Below are 17,764 nucleotides of genomic sequence, written 5' to 3' on the forward strand. Positions count from 1 at the left end.
TTGTAAATGGATTGCCTGCCAATATACTTTTTGTTTCCGGAGCCAACTACTCCTTTGTGTCGCATAAATTTGGTGGGAAATTAGCATTGCCTGTAGAAAAACTTGATAATGCCCTAATTGTGGAAGTTGCCAGTGGCAAGTTCGTACCTATTAGTAACCGTATTAGGAACATCATCATCGACCTAAACGGAAACGAATTCCACGAAGAGCTATTACCCATAGATTTGAACGGTTTCGATATCATTTTGGGTATGGATTGGCTTAGCGCCAACGATGCTGAGATTCAATGCTGAAAGAAGATAGTAAGGGTAAACCCACCCGGAAAAGAGTCATTTATGGTGTACGGGGACAAACGCCGAGCAAATTCTGGAATCATCTCCCTGATAAAAGCCAGAAAATGTTTGTCCAAGGGATGTGCATCATACTTGGCATTCGTAGTCGATGCTAAGAAGGAAAATAAAGAGGTGCAGAATATACCGGTTGTGTGTGATTATCCGGAAGTCTTTCCCGAAGATCTTCCCGGATTACCACCTGATAGACAAGCGAAGTTTCAGATAGACTTGTTACCAGGTACAACACCGATAGCAAAGGCACCTTACCGATTGCGACGGAGATGAAGGAGCTCATGACGCAACTTCAGGAGCTGTTGGACAACGGTTTCATTCGACCTAGTTCATCACCCTGGGGAGCTCCGGTGCTATTCGTAAAGAAGAAAGACGGAAGCATGAGAATGTGCATAGACTACAGAGAGCTGAACAAGGAAACGGTAAAGAATAAGTACCCTTTGCCAAGGATTGATGACCTATTCAATCAGCTACAAGGTTCGAGCTATTTCTTAAAGATCGATCTTAGGTCAGGGTATCATCAGCTGAAAGTGAGAGATCGGGATATTGAGAAGACTGCATTCAGAACGAGATATGGACACTACGAGTTCTTGGTTATGTCGTTTGGACTAACCAATGCTCCAGCAGCATTCATGGATCTGATGAACAGGGTTTGTAAACCATTCCTCGATAAATCCGTGATAATGTTCATCGACGACATTCTCATCTACTCGAAAAGCCAAGAGGAGCATGGAAAGCATCTGCGGGAAGTATTAGAAGTGCTGAAGAAGGAGAAGATGTATGCAAAGTTCTCCAAGTCTGATTTTTGGATCCGAGAAGTCCAATTCTTGGTTCATGTGGTTAACCAGGAGGGAATAATGGTTGACCCTGCAAAAATCGAAGCTGTGATGAAGTGGGAACGACCAAAGAGTCCCACGGAGATTCGAAGCTTTCTAGGATTAGCCGGATATTACCGAAGATTTATCCAAGGCTTTTCTTCGATAGCTTCTCCATTAACAGCGTTGACCCACAAAGGAGCTACTTATACATGGAGTGAGAAGCACGAAGAAGCGTTCGAGAAGTTGAAGAAGAAATTGTGTGAAGCACCGATTCTTTCTCTACCCAATGGAGTTGAAGACTTCGCGGTCTATAGTGACGCATCTGGAGTCGGGTTGGGTTGTGTTCTGACCCAAATAGAAAAGGTGATAACATATGCATCTCGACAATTGAAGGAGCATGAGAAGAACTACCCCACTCATGATTTGGAGTTGGCAGTGGTAGTTTTTGCCTTGAAGATATGGAGGCATTACCTCTATGGCACAAAGTGCAAGCTTTTCACTGATCATAGGAGTCTTCAGTATCTCTTTAATCAGAAGGAGTTGAACATGATACAACAACGCTGGCTAGAGTTACTCAAGGACTACGACTGTGAGATACTTTACCACCCCGGTAAAGCAAATGTTATCGCTGATGATCTCAGTCGAAAAGTCAACCTTGAGAGAAAAAGGCCAAGAGCGTTGAGAATAGAAGTTGTCTCGACGATTGTGGAAAGTATCAGGAAAGCTCAAGATGAAGCTTCAGAGAAGAATGGCCGAAAAGAAGAACGTTTGGGTAAAACGTTAGTGTTCGGTACAAACAGTCAAGGACTGAAGGTATTCCAAGATCGGATTTGGGTACCTAAGACAGGAGGAGTAAGAGAACTTCTGATGGAAGAAGCGCACAAGACCATGTACTCAATTCATCCCGGTAGCACTAAAATGTATAGGGACCTAAAACCCTACTACTGGTGGCCGACGATGAAGCTCGATGTTGCGAAGTATGTGGCCGAGTGTGTGACATGTGCAAGAGTTAAGGCACAATATCAGAAACCGTATGGGAGTTTAGAACCTTTACCTGTACCCATGGGTAAATAGGAAGACATCACCATGGATTTTGTGACTAAACTACCCAGGACGAAGAGCGGTCACGACATGATTTGGGTAGTCGTGGATCGTTTCACAAAGAGTGCACACTTCATAGCTGCCAACGAAAGGTGGTTTATGGATAAGCTTGCAAATGCTTACGTGAAGGAAACTGTGAGACTTCACGGTGTTCCTCTAACGATTGTATCAGATCGTGATAGTCGTTTCACGTCAAGATTTTGGAGAAGCCTACAAGAGGAACTGGGTACGAAGTTGTGTCTGAGTACAGCTTACCATCCGCAGACTGATGGTCAGAGCGAAAGAACGATTCAAACGCTTGAAGATATGCTGAGAGCATGTACCCTATAGTTCCAAGGTAACTGGGATGAGCACTTACCTCTGGTAGAATTTTCCTACAATAACAGTTTCCACTCGAGCATCAAAATGGCACCCTATCAAGCTTTGTACGGACAGAAATGTCGTACGCCGTCTTGTTGGCTTGAGGTCGGAGAGAAGCAGTTTATGGGCCCCGAGATAGTCCATGAGACTGTTGAAAAGTTGAAGGAGATTAGGGAAAGAATGTTAGCAGCTCAGGATCGTCAGAAGAGCTATGCTGACAAGAAAAGACGACCAATGACCTTCGAAGTTGGGGATTCGGTTTTGCTTAAAGTCTCACCATGGAAGGGACTTATAAGATTTGGAAAACGAGGAAAGTTGAGTCCAAGGGTTATTGGACCGTTCAAAGTTCTTCAGAAGATTGGGAACCAAGCTTACAAGCTGGAATTGCCTGAAGAACTCGATGGTATTCATAACACCTTCCATGTGTGTTATCTGAGGAAATTCACGGGAGAAGTTCCTGACATAATTCCAATCTCAAAGTTAAGAATGGATGAGAATAAGAGGCTGATCGAAGAGCCCGAGGCAATTGTTGACCGTAAGACTAAGAAGTTACGACGCAAGATGGTCGACCTAGTGCTAGTCCGACGGAAACATTCGAATGGGTCGAATCTCACTTGGGAAACAGAAAGTGACATGATGAGTCGCTACCTACATCTGTTTGCTGATGCATGATTCCGGGACAGAATCATCCTAAGGGGGAGAGAATTGTAACGCCCGTGTTTCAGGGCTAAGCATTTTATATGATGTAATAGTCTAGGTCACCTATTGTAACTCTTTTGAAGTAATAAAGATGAAATATTTGAATACTAAGTGAATTATGTGTATTTGTGTGCTTATTACTTATTTATAAATGAATAATAAATAAAGGATAAAAATAAGCGTCAAAATTATAGTGAGAGATAAGCCCGATGTCTTTACGTAAAGTTGTAGTGGTCGAAACAAGGATTTCTGGGATATAAAGAACGCCGAAATCCGAGTTATAACGAAGAAGTTATGACCCGTCGAAGTTTCGCGACGGAACCGACACGACACCGGGAAGCGTAAATAGTGAATTTACGATAGAGCAAGTTTTAGCCTTAGAGACCTAAACGAAAGTCGTAGAATATGTTAAACTGAGAGCTTCCATAAAAATAACGCCTAAATCTGACTTCGTATGAGGAAGTTATGATTTTTCGAAGTTTCGACTTAGCGCTGTACAGCCCGAAGTGCGAATATTAGATCGAATGGTTTTTAGCCAACACAACCTAAACGAGAATCGAAGATCTCGTTAATAGTAGCGTAACGATAAAAAAACAGACGAAAACGGACGTCGGATGAAGAAGTTATGAATTTTTAACGGACCAATCATGTCCCGGCCTGTTAAAAATATAACTTTTAAAATAAAGTCAAAATTAGCCGACGGAGTCTAAATGAAAGTTGTAGAGTACGTTCCCGCCTACGCGTGGATATAAAAAAAACATTGAAAACAGAGCTCGTATGCGAAAGATACGAATTTTTGAAGTTGAGGGTGCAATTTGCGAAACCTGTTGCGATAAGTGATGACGTGGCTCGATCTGGGCCGTCCGATGATGATCAAGCCTTGCATCCGATGAACGACGCGTCACTCTTCGCTACGCCCCGCGTCCGAGGTTGGGTACGCCCAGCGTACCTCGGCCTTATCCCTTCAGAGTCCGGTTGCGAGCCAGCTGTATTCGAGCTGGACCCTTATCCAAAGTTACGCCCCGCGTAAGCCAAGGACTACGCCCAGCGTACGTCCGAGGCTGGCGCCTATAAAAGGGTTGCGAAGGCTGCCGAGGAAATCACACCAAAACTCATTCTTTCTCTCACTACTTTCTCTCTCTAGGGTTTCTAATCCTCCCTAAAGCCTAGGTGAAAACCCTAGCCCCCGAAGGAAGTCCCGAGGCTCCCGGAGTCCCGAGAAAAAGGGTCTTTCGGTTCGGAAACGCTGCTCCGAGCAAAGCGCGGTTTTTAAGAAAACCCGCTGTAAGTGAGCTACGCCTACGCAATTTTTAATATAGCTTCTATATAATTATAGTAACATTATTAGGACCTTAAAATAATTATTTGGGCTATTATTATGAGTTATATAGAGTGTTGTTTAACGCTTATATAATAATAATAATAGCTAGACTATTAAATTACTCGCGGTTAACGTTAGACTAAACCCTAGAGGTATTGGTACTAGGTTTTGTCGAGGGAAACTTATTTTGAGATAACGAAGCGTTGTTCGAGTGCAGAGTCACCACCTTTCAGGTGAGTGCATAGTTACTTTCAGCTTACACATAGATATGAAGTATTTTATATAAATTATGTGCTGTGTGTGCATATTATCTGTATACTTGCTATCTATGCTGGATGAACGATTTTATACATGTTTTAAATGATTTAAACTATATATATGTATTTTATATCTACAAAATGTGTTGGGTAAAACATGGGTAGATGTAATAGTTGTTGTGTGACAAAGTAAAATAAGGAGAGGCCTCGTTATAGATGTTATTGATGATCCAGTCATCTAGCGGAGTATAGATGACGACCACGGACTATTCTAGACAGTCCAGTGGAACGCTAGAAGGCTCGCAGCCTGTAGGTGTTTATTTGAACTGTGTGTTTACCAGCAATACTCCATCCCCCACATGGTTGCCTTATTTGACATGAATTGCTGAGGAATCCTCGAAGCATGTTTTGTCACCCCGATGAAAGTCCTTAGACTAGGTCCCTTGTGTTAGATGTTTTAGGGACGTAAAGTGAGCATAACGGGAACGGGTAATCGGGTTTGTTTGGTTTGATAAAGTTAATAAACTTATTTATTGTGGGTTGAAAACCCTATGTGCTCACCAGACTCCCAAGCCTGACCCACTCAGTTTCTTGTATTACAGGTAGTGGCGCATGAGCATAGATGTTTGGATGAGAGATAAGAGATTATAGGCCTGTAAATACGAAATAATGTAGTAAGGCTTATGTTGTACTGTTTATGCTTTTGATCTGTATCGAACATGACATCCCGAGTCTTTTAATGAAATACATTTCTTTGGAAATGCTTTTGATAAATCTTTATCATATTTTGTTTTGGGACAAATTCCGCAACACCTTTATTTAAAATGTTACTCTGATTTTCAAACTAGCATAAACAGAATCGAACTTTTCTGGCAGTGAAAATGGGGATGTCACAGGAACATCTTACCAAGATCCTGGAATGCCATTCATCTGAAAGCATATTTCATGTAAGTTGCATAAATCATTTTTGACGAACTCAAGGTACATTCTCTCTACCCTATACTTTTATCTAGTTCTTTTATTACTCTTCTAGAAACCATTACTAACTTAAGCATCGTAAGGGCATTAGCCAAGCTAATTCCCACCCTAAGACGATGTTTGTTTCGTCCAGGAACTCAACGATCCTGATAAATAAGGATCCTGACATTCGAGGATCCTAGCACTCAAGGGTCCCAATAGCTACATCGTTCTATTATCTTAAGGATTGTGTCACACAAGTGTCCTGGTAACTACGAATAGAGACTGATCATCTTTTCTACGATTAAGGGTACTTAATCCACTCTAAGGTTTAAAGAGTTAATTACCTCTTTCATACGATTTAAGGTTTCTACACCTCGCTTGGATGCACAAAATCTTACTATGGGATGTGAATAAGGGGATCATTTCACGCTTCAGTGACTTGGCAACCCTCTTATTTCTGAACATATGTTAAGGTCCTGACGTTTAAACCTAAGGTTTATAACACTAACGTGTTATCTGGAGTTGGGTTTTCCCCAGTAACACATTATCATGTTATAACACTAACGCATTATCATGTTACAAATAGAGATCCTTCCCAGTTATATTCTAAGTTGGGATTATTCCCAGTTAACTCCTAAGGTGGGATCCTCCCCGGTTTACTAAGTAAAACCCAAATAAGGATGTTCTACGTTGAACTCCTAAAGCATGGATCCTTCCACATGCAAACTTCAAGATCATACGAAACTCAAAGGATTATAACTCAAGACTTCTCCTATGTCAAAAGATTATAAAACCCAAAGATCACCAGGTTCTATCTATATTTTAGAATTATTTTTCCTACATAATAAATGAAGATTTATTACCCTAAAGATCTTAACTATTTTAAGATCCCAAATTGATAACTAACTATTTTTAGGTTATTAAGATCTTAAAAAGTTTTTATTAGGTTTGAACTTTTTAGGATCTTCATTATCTAAGGATCCTCAGAAGACCTATAACCATGTCAAGCAAATCAACCACATAAGCAAGAATATAAAAAAACCATGACGTGTGAAACATCCCAAAATTCTAGACCAAAAATTTCGTTTTAAACCATTTAATAAACAAGAGTTATCAATCATTTCATCAAAATATAAGTCAAGCATTTCAAAACATTATCAGAGTATCATATCAAAACATTAGAGTAATCATCCCAGGCTAAATCATCATGGTGTGTGCAATGCAGTCATCCCGAGCTCTTCCCTCTACTACTAGAAGTACCTGAAACCAAAACTGAAAACCATAAGCACGAAGCTTAGTGAGTCTCCCCAAACTACCACATACCATATACATAATCACATAACCACATACATTGGGCCTAGCCCGCTACCTCGGGCCCCGCCCGACATCGGACGAATCCGGCATCAGGCCCCGCCTGGCATCGAGCCCCGCTCGGTATACAGATCTGTTTCTATCAGGCCCCGCTTGTCTCTGGGCCCCGCCCGCCATACACATACAAACATATATTCATAATCATACTAGTACATAACAGACAAACACAACACTGTAACTGCTAATCTCAAGGCCCCGCCTATCTTGGGCCTCACCCCTACTCTGCTAATAATGAGATATGGAACCCCGTCCACACTCAGCTATTGATGAGATACAGGCCCCCGCCCACACTCACCTCCCTACCAGGCACATACAAGTATAACAAAGACAACAAGTATAACTAAACATGCATTCCTTCCTTGGGTACCACCCGACATCGAACCGTAGTTCGGAAACATACATATAAACCTTCCTCGGGCCTTGCCCAACATCGGACCGTAATCCGGAAGCATATAAACTACATCGGGCTAACACCGACATCGGATCTAAATCCGGTATACACTAACATACATAAACAGGCCAACATTAGTGCCTTAGACCCGTTCCTATAGGAGAAAACTCACCTCACAAGCTGACTGTAGAATCCTGTGAATAAACCTCTTGCTGCTAGCTAGCAGATCCCCAAACTGCCGATCTCTCGAATCCCCAAGCTACCATCACCCAAAATAACAATTAGTACAAACCAATAATTCTCCTTCGGGTAAAATGACCATTTTACCCCTAGTCCAACTTGGTCCATATCTAAGGCCCAAAATCATAATATAAAAAGGCCCAACACTAGGTAAGCTTCCCAAGCCCACTAATGGCCTAATTTGCTAAATTGGGCCCAATCCCTCTAATGGGCCTTACCCTAAGCCTAAACATATTCTTGGCCCAAATTATCTGACTTCTGATGGCCCATTAAGTCCCAAAGAACCAAAATCCAATGTATGGCCCAATCCGAGGCCCAAAACACGCCAAGCCTATATCTGATGAATACGTGGGGCGTACTCCTCTGTACGCTAAGCATATAGGCTGCATGGTGTGTACGTTGCGCGTACCTGCATGTACGCCCATCGTACTTCTCTGTTAAGTCACTTTTACCATTAAGCACTTAATACTCTATTCCAACGGCTATAATCACAGATCCAAGTCCTCTTCAACATCTTAATATATAAAGTCACTGACTTGGTGACTTTACATGACCCTAATAAGCCCAAACTCCAAAATGGCATTCTATTTTCATAAAAGTGATCTTAATTCATGCATGAACCCAATAAGACATCCAAGATGGCAACTTTCTGCCTTAGGGACTCATTTAGCACTGAGAGTGGCAACTCTAAGCCTAGGAATCAGATTTGAACCATAAAGCTCTATTCTTGGGACCAAAATGGTCCAAAACATCACTACACTAGATCTAAGCATACTTGAGGAAAGTTTAAGGCTTTATACCTCAAGGTGATCTGAAATGGAACAAGAATCTCGGATCTACAACTTCTCCTTTGAACCACCACCTTGATTTGCTCTTCACTTGCTTGGAAAATGGCTTCACAACACCAAAATGCTCTCTAATGGCCTCCTAAGCTCCAAGAACACTCAAGGAAGGATTAGGGTTTCGTTGTGGTTGTCTAAGAATGAGAGGGAGGCTGATATCTAGGGCATTATGTTCTTTATATAGTGCTTAGCCCCAAAATTAGGGTTTAGGAACTCTGAGCGTACGCTGGGAGTACTCCTCCCACACCCATGTCCACTTGCTTCCTCTACGCTGGGCGTACCCCCAGCTTATGATGGGCGTACTTCCGCGCTTGCCACCTTGCATGCATGGTACCTTCTTTCCACTTTTCTCCATTAGGGACCAATATTGCCCATAACTTCAAAGTGCTATAACTTCTTCATTCTAAGTCCGTTTCTGACGAACTTTATATCCACGAAAAGGTGGCGGGAAGCCCTACGCTCCTAGCCACACCCCCAAGCCTAAAACCTTCCGAATAAGACCTGAGACCCATAAAAGGCCGAATCGCCTATACCCTTGGCCTCTAAAACCAAAACCGAGTACTTTAAAAACTGGGTGTTACAACGTAAAATTGAAAGGGGTTGCCCACCAACCTCGTAGAAAAGTGAAATATTGTCTTACATACCCAAAATATTAAAGTTGTTTTTAACTAAATAAAATTTAAGCTACAGATAGATCACCACCACCCGGAGCCACCTCTGTCTTATTCTTCTCTCCTCCCTCCTTTGGCTGTAATGCAGGATCCTAACTGGCATCAATAGGCTTGCCAATTAACTTGTCCAGAGCCTCGTGCCATCCAACTACATTCCAAGATCCCGCATTTTCAAGATCCTCCACAAGCTTAATTTTTGCCTTCCAGATAGCAACAACAACGCTCTTCTTCACTTCCGCAATCACCTCGTCCATCTCAACCACATGCTCGTCCTCCTTTGTAGCTTTTTCTTTGGATAGCTTCTCCACACTCTACAGGAGCTCCTTGTTGATTTCCTCCTGCTTTCTCAGAGCATGCTTTGTTTGAACAAGCTTGGCCTTGAGATCCTCATTAGAGCAAGAGACGTGATCAACGACCTAAGAAGAGCAAGGATAAGTAAAAAATAAAATTAAATGGAAAGAACATAAGAATACTTATGAATCGGGAGAAGGAGATCAGCTTCTTTAGCGCCTCCTCTGTTCCAAGATTCTCAAGATCCCAGGCATCGGATGATTTCCTCTTGCGAGATGTCGGGGTCTTCACAGCAAGATCAAGTTGAGTCATCTTAAGAGGGAGAGAGGGAGGTATCTTTTCCTTCTTCACCACAAGCATTCCGCTAGACATGTCATCTTCAAGATCAGATAAGGAAAATCGAGCACTAGAACGAGTAGCTTTGGATCCTACATATTGAGAAGGATCTTCATAAGTTCAGGATCCTAATGTTAAAACAGATAAATACACTAAGAAGGATCCTTACCGGTGGCCATTAAAGTAATGGTAGATGAACCTTCTTGAAGGATAGGGGTACTCAAACATGAATGATCTGACGTCTGCAGGTAAAGCAAGGAAACTCGTGATCTTATCCTCAGTGTCCTTAGCAACAGAAAAAGCTTTTCCAAACTTGAAACTTGCATCAAAAAGAACAAAATAAGAAAAGTAAATCATTGGATCCTCAAGATCAACAAATAAATCCTACCCTTGTTAACCCAAGCTGTGGGCAAGAGATCCCCGCCAACAATGAAGTCACGCCTCACAAAAAAGTATTTTTCTTTCCGTGCTTCATCATTGTGTTTTGATTTCAGGATAAGAGGAGATTTATTGGTTTTAACTTTGAGCAAAAGAATGAGAATTCCCAAAAGTAGAAAGATCATAAACATAAGCCAACTTGGTAAGACCTATGTCTAGGTTATGAGAGCAATTCACTCGAGCAATCCAAGATAAAATCCTCCAGATAACAGACATAGCTTGAATGTACGAAAGGTTGTTGGCATGGAAGAAATCAGAAACAATGCTCGAGAAAGGGTATTTGAGACCCAACGAAAAGGGATACTTAGGGAAGCATACCCAGGAAGAAGAAACAAAATCAAGCTTAATAGAAGCCTCGAAGGACTTGAAGATTACGTAAGAAGGAAAAGCTTTGTCGGCTTTGAGAGACTGCATGTCTTCATCATCAAAGTAACATATTGCATCATAAGTCAGGATCCCTTGATCAATGAATTCATTCTCGGAACGGACGGTGATGCTGGCACGGGAACGAGTTGCATTCTTGCCCATCATCAGAAAAAGAGGAATACGAAAGAAAAAGAAGAGAGAAATTACTTGTGACGGTGACCGGAGATGATCAAGAGAAATATTGGGGAAGGTAAAGGAAGTCATCCGATTACCTTTATTTAACCTAAATGACAGTAGAGAGAGAGAGAGAGTGTGTGTGTGTGTGTGTGTGTGTGTGTGATTTGACTGCATAATGATATCGATAAATCCTATCCAATTAGGGTTTGAATTAAAATTCATTTTCTCTTTTATTTTAAAAAAAAATTATACCTTCAATATTGGAAATTAACCTTAATATTTCGCATGTATAATTTGGGAGCAATTGTTAGGGGCAAGATCCCATAATCATATTCAGGATCCTTAATATTTCTGAAGCCTCGAGATCCTTAAACATATCACAGGATCCTGATTATTATTATTAATATTTTCTAACACTTTTAGCGACTATATTCTTCTTTCTTTTTCTCACTTGTACAAAATTAGTCAACATAAGACCCATTCTCAACGGAGAACCACTTCAACCAAACTTAAGATTTGGGAATATCAACTCAAACAACATGTAAATATTCATCCCAAAGATCCTAGAATTATCGTCCTTCTTGTTATTTAGCTTAGACTATAAATACCACTTGTAAATCTCACACTACACACACATGAAAGCTCTACTAATTCACTTATACTCATATTATTTTCATTATCACTGTAAACCTACTTTGAAATTAACAAACACAACAAGACAAGTGATCATTATCGTCTCCCAATGTTTTATGTCGGAGATCCTAGCAATGATCAATGACTTTTCTTGTAAACCGCTTGTGTCATTTATACTTCATTAGCATATTCATTTTGATCACAACACCACAACCTCCTATACAATTTGATTGATTCTTACTTCATTAATTTTCAACCAAAACAGTGTACATGCATGCATGTATTTATGTATTATTTTTCATCTAACTTAATTCAAAATGAACACAAAAACCATAACAATTTAGAACATATTCACCCCCTCCGGATCTATAAATACACTTACAAAGACTTTTTGATCAACCAAAAGAGTGGGAACAAGACCATTTCAAGCAGATATTTGTAATAACAATATTGATCAAATCATGGGGTAGACACTAATAAAAGCAAAATAAATGGTGCAATTAAATTAATACTTAATTATCTTTATTCTTTTTGTATATTCCAAAAGCGGAAAACAATTTATGATAACATTAGATATTGTCAACTCTGTGTTGATATCGGGGTTGCCTAGAAAATGGGACCATATTATTGATATAAATTATAAAATATCGATTGAAACATAATTAAAGTATTAAAATCTTTTCATATTTAAATTTATCTCTTATTTACTTACCAACTCATATACATCGATGTAAATGATCGTAACTTTGTTTTCCCATCAAGATTTCATTCCAATTTTTCGTGCATTACAGAATATGTTCCATCATTTTAGGTAAAAATGTAAACTTTTTTTAAACAAAAATATACAAATTGATTAAATAATTCAAGAGCAACTTTTGTAACTCTTTGATAATTATAATTATTCTTAATTATGTGGGAATAACTTTTTTAGATACCCATTTGGTGGAGCCCAAGAACATGTTTTCCCACTAAATGGGGTGACCCACACCGCAAATAATTTATGACAATGCGTACTATTTATGGAAGTTAGTTTCACCATTGTTTTTTTAACATAATATATAAACTTGACATTGATTGTATACAATATAAACATTCGAATTATATTGTTTATGTAACGTTTAAAACATAAGTATGTAACAAACTTACGATAGTGTGTTACATATTCATATATAGACCTAACATCTTTCCGGATCATTTGGGAATAACTTAAAACCATACTCTAACGTTATTGATGATTAAGTTATTTTGTTTTTTTTAATGTCTTCATAACAATTTGTATTTAAACTATAATGTCTTAGTTTTGTAAAACTCAAACCAAAATGGTATATGTTTATTATGTAATTATGTCATAGTCAAGATACTATATAATAGTATAATTTAACAAAATAATCATCTAGATAATGTAATTTAACTAGGTGCCTCACATTGAATAGATTATGGCCATTGTATTTATATAATCCGTCGGTAGGGGCCAAGGCCCAAAATGCTTCACACATGATTGATGGTTCACTACCAACCACCAACCACCATTTTCCTTTAACGCCATGGTATCGACATTTCAGATTTTTTAAGTCCATCATGTTTATGAAAAACAATCATAACATAATCATAATATATCTTAAAGAGAGCACTCAAATTAATAAGGATCAAAATAACTATTTATTTTTAATCATGTTGATTTATTGTTTAATAGTAAGAGTAAACATCAAATACCCCTCTTAGCTTTACGAAGCCAATCCGAGAACTAGAACTGAGGCTCTTTTGACCGATTCTAAAACCGAAGAAAATCAATTCTAATATCAATAAAGAACACACGAGATAATAAATACTAGGGATATGGTCTAAGCTTATTTTAGTTATACATGTTTGTTTTCTCGTTGTTAAGTTTGATGAGCAATTTGGGATAAGAAACATATAAAGCCTTATTAAAATAGTTTTAATCTCTTTACCTATAGACGTTTGTTTTAATTCAGTTATATTTCTTGAGACGATGTTGGATCATGAATAGTTTCATTATCTGATTTAATTTCTATATTAAGTACATATATTTAATATATTAAATTTATTGTTAGAGTGTGACTTAGAATTTGGTGATCTTAATAAATAACCAAACTCGGAACGAAGTGAAGAAAAAGGAATGTTGATTTTGAATGGATAAGTGTTTGGTTATTCCATATTTTTTCCTATATGGGTCTGACCCAAGAGTTGTTAGGGTTTTTACGGTTATAAGTATTTGTAGCTAGGTTTTCAAATGTATCACTTTCATAATGGTTGATTAATAGAAGAGTTCTATGACTCCTGCAAGTGGTCTTAGGTCACATCGACCTAATCATGTTAATTATCTATGTCGATTTTCATTGCTTTTTGGTTGCTCTCACAATAAATGGTATATGAGTTACAATTATTCAAATGGCTAGATCTATTGATTGAAAAGATGTCATGTTACAAGTTTCCCCAATATTTTGATCTACTAATAATTTTGTTTGGATGATTTTTGGTATGAAAGAAGACTAATGAAAATTATCTTGTGTGTTTTGACATGATATTTGGATGGGGAATTTGGCCTTCAAATATAGGTTTAATGGGTTGTTTTGGTTGAAGACGATAGTAACAAATCTTCTTCTTTTGGTTGTTTAAATTGATGAGAACTGGGAGTGGTAGTGGAGAAGAGGGATAAGGTGACAATCCGATCATACTAAGTTGGAAGATTTGGTTAATCTATAGAGATTATGCTATATATCGAACCAGGTGTTGGTCGTTGGACGATTCGGGTGATATCTTTGTGAGCATTACAAGAAAACACATTGATGATGTTTCTATCGTTGGTGATAACATTGAACTAGATAGAACAAAATGGTTCATAAAAGTCAACATCTTTATTTAGAGAGCCTCATTGGAGAGGATTCTTACTAGATTTAATTTGTCTAAACGAGGGTTCGAGTTAGATTCCATTTTATATTCGGTTTGTTGGGTTGGTGTAGAAACCGTGAGTCATGTTCTTTTCACGTGTTCAATGGAGGTGGATATTTGGTCTAGATTTGGGAGATTACGGGAGATTAATTTGCATGTCTCGTCTTCCATTCGATAGTACCTGTCTTGGTTGATGATGGTCATTTTGAGATTGACAAAAGGAAGTGGTTAAAGGTTATGACCGTCACTAATGTTTGAATATTGTGGAGATGTCGTAATAATGTCGTGTTTGATATGCATGGAGTGATATATTCTCTTTTTGATAGTATTAAGGTGCACTCATTTTTGAGGTTAAATTATGAACACAATGTTTTAGCAATTGTAATAGTTGGTTAGCATTTACTTTTCTAGTTAGAGACCAACGTCTTGGAGCTAACGTTGGATCTGCTCAAGGTTAAAAACCATGTGTAATCATTACAGGGTACAAATTCATGTATAAAATTACTTTCAAGAGTAATAAAAAGAACTAAAATCAAGCAAAAACTTTAAATAATGTAATCATTACATGGTACAGATAAATAATTGTTTCAAATTGGGTCCTCAACAATGATGTTACAAAGCAAAGTAAAAGAACAAGTAGACATAGACATCTTCACATGCGTGGTGTTCTCAAAATCAATGAACATAAAGATGAGGACCACTTTTGTGATTGTAACACGGTACTTCAATGATCATTCTCTGATTCTCATAAATACATGTCATCCTCTCCTAAATACGTATAAATATAGGGGTTGGCTAAATGGACACCTTATTTTATCATTTAGACACCCTATATAATTTTTAAGGTATTTTTATTGGTTAAAATTACATATATAGTATAACGTACCTCTCATAAAGACAATCTTTTTTACTTTATCAAAGAAAAATAAATGAACTTCGATCTCATAAAAAACAAACCATGTAAAATGATTGCTTCATATGGATTATGGATTTATGGTCCTTAGGATTTGTTATCAAGAAAAAGAAGACTGTTTTAGAAAAGGGGATGAATATCAAGGAATCTGAGATATACCTGTTATGCTATAGATATATTTTTTTCAGGTTGGGGAACTGCCTTGCATACCGCAATGGCGGTCCCTCTTGACTGGCCGGAAGGATTGACGTCAGGGACTCTGTCCCTTAGACCCTAGCACTTCCCTTTAGACGTCACTAGGGGCTATGCCCATTAGAACCCCCACTGAGGGCAGCGCCCTGGATCTCCAGATCAAATCAGCTTATGAGAATGTATAATGTGCACCTTCAGATCATGCAATATAACAAAAAACTAAACTCAATAATTTTCAAATTAATATTGATAACTCCAAATTCCAAAACCACCTACACATGAAATCTGAGTGTTGTGTACTTTGGAGGTCCTACACCTTCCGTATTTTTCAATAATTTTACTACTTGGGTATTCTTTAATAAATTTTAGTGGTTTTACTACTTTGGTATATTCAATAATTTAAGCAAAATGCTAAACTACTCAAATAGACAAATACAATAACAAGAGGACAATCAAAGGGTCCCGCTAATAATGTCTTTTGTTCATATATATTTTTTTTCAATTTCTCATGGCATCTTTGGATGAACAGTGGCCTAATGACTTTTAATAATATGTTCTCGAATTTTTTTTGTTAAAGAAACCAGGCAAAGCAAGAAAATAAAAGAAAAGGAAAATAAAGTTTTATTTTAGGGATAATGACTTAGGAGGGTAATTAGGTTTCCAGTTTGTCCGTATTAGGTCACTAAAGTTTTTTTTTATGCGTATTAGACCAATATGGTTGTTATTACCGTTTAGAAATAGTCTTTTTTATCGGTTTCTTCCTGTTTAACCGGTAAAAAGGATTATTTCTAAACGATAATAACAACCATATTGGTCTATACGCACAAAAAAATCTTAGTGACCTAATACGGACAAACTGGAAACCTAATTACCCTCCTAAGTCATTAACCCTAATTATTTAGAAAACATGCTTACTAATTAATGTGACTGACTTGTTTGACTGAAAATAGTTGCTTCCATTTAAACTTATCACACGACCCTTCCAGAATTTCCAAGTCCAAAACTCATATGATTGATGATCTTCATTACATAAATATGCAACTTTTTATCAATAACTTCTTTTTTGCCATTTAAATGTTTACATGAACACATCCATATGTACAAAAACAATCTCACTTTGAGACCTCCCATCAATGTCTACATTTGATAACGAATGGAAATGTAAAACCAACAGGGACTTGCAAAGGATGTCTATTATCAATTATTTTATAAACACCAAAACCACAACATGAACTAAGAAACTGAAGTTGCAAAATGAATAAAAAATCAACACATAAACAAACACATACATACTATATACAACACATAAACGGAAGTTTATAAAGCATGAAACTTAATGACAGAAAAAGTAAAAAACTTAAATGAGACTTTATAGAAAGAAATATCACCCTTACTTGCCACAAATGGTTGAAGACATCAACAAGAAGAACAATCTGACCATGGAATCCACATGTTGTCTGATCATGACTTCTATAGTTCATCTACTGAAACGTAAGAATTGCTAATCTTCTCTGTATCGTTCCAATTTTATCGGATGTCCCTGAAGGGACGACTATAGATGAAGAGCTTCGTCATATAGAGGAGTAGCAGGTTCTTCTTCTGGTCGATATGGGACGACGCGAGTTCTAAACGAACTAGTTTACTGTTGATGGTCATATATTCTCAATGTCTTTAAAATTAGGGTTAATGACTTAGGAGGGTAATTAGGTTTCCAGTTTGTCCGTATTAGGTCACTAAGGTTTTTTTTTGTGCGTATTAGACCAATATGGTTGTTATTACCGTTTAGAAATAGCCATTTTTACCGGTTAAACAGTAAGAAACCAGTAAAAAGGACTATTTCTAAACGGTAATAACAACCATATTGGTCTAATACGCACAAAAAAACCTTAGTGACATAATACGGGCAAACTATAAACCTAATAACCCTCCTAAGTCATTATCCGTTTATTTTATTGGTGTTAAGTTGCAAAATGAATTAATGGAAAATCCGACACAAATAGGATGAACAAAACAAACAAAATTCAAATTATAGGAAAGACCTTTAGATAAGGGAAATTATTTAGGATTCTAAAAAAGGAATGGTAAGAGATATAAAAAATATACTAACTTAATCTATAACCAAATGTAAGTATA

General features: G+C 37.9%; 1 pseudogene; it reads right to left on the reverse strand.

Moving 5' to 3' along the window:
* Nucleotides 1-17,130: 17,130 nt before the first annotated feature.
* LOC145122949 (U6 spliceosomal RNA) lies at nt 17,131-17,181 on the reverse strand (annotated as a pseudogene).
* Between the last annotated feature and the right edge of the window lie 583 nt (nt 17,182-17,764).

Source organism: Lactuca virosa, chromosome 6, assembly GCF_052849685.1.
Source record: "Lactuca virosa cultivar CGN04683 chromosome 6, Lactuca_virosa_CGN04683_v6, whole genome shotgun sequence".
In the NCBI taxonomy this organism is placed as follows: domain Eukaryota; kingdom Viridiplantae; phylum Streptophyta; class Magnoliopsida; order Asterales; family Asteraceae; genus Lactuca; species Lactuca virosa.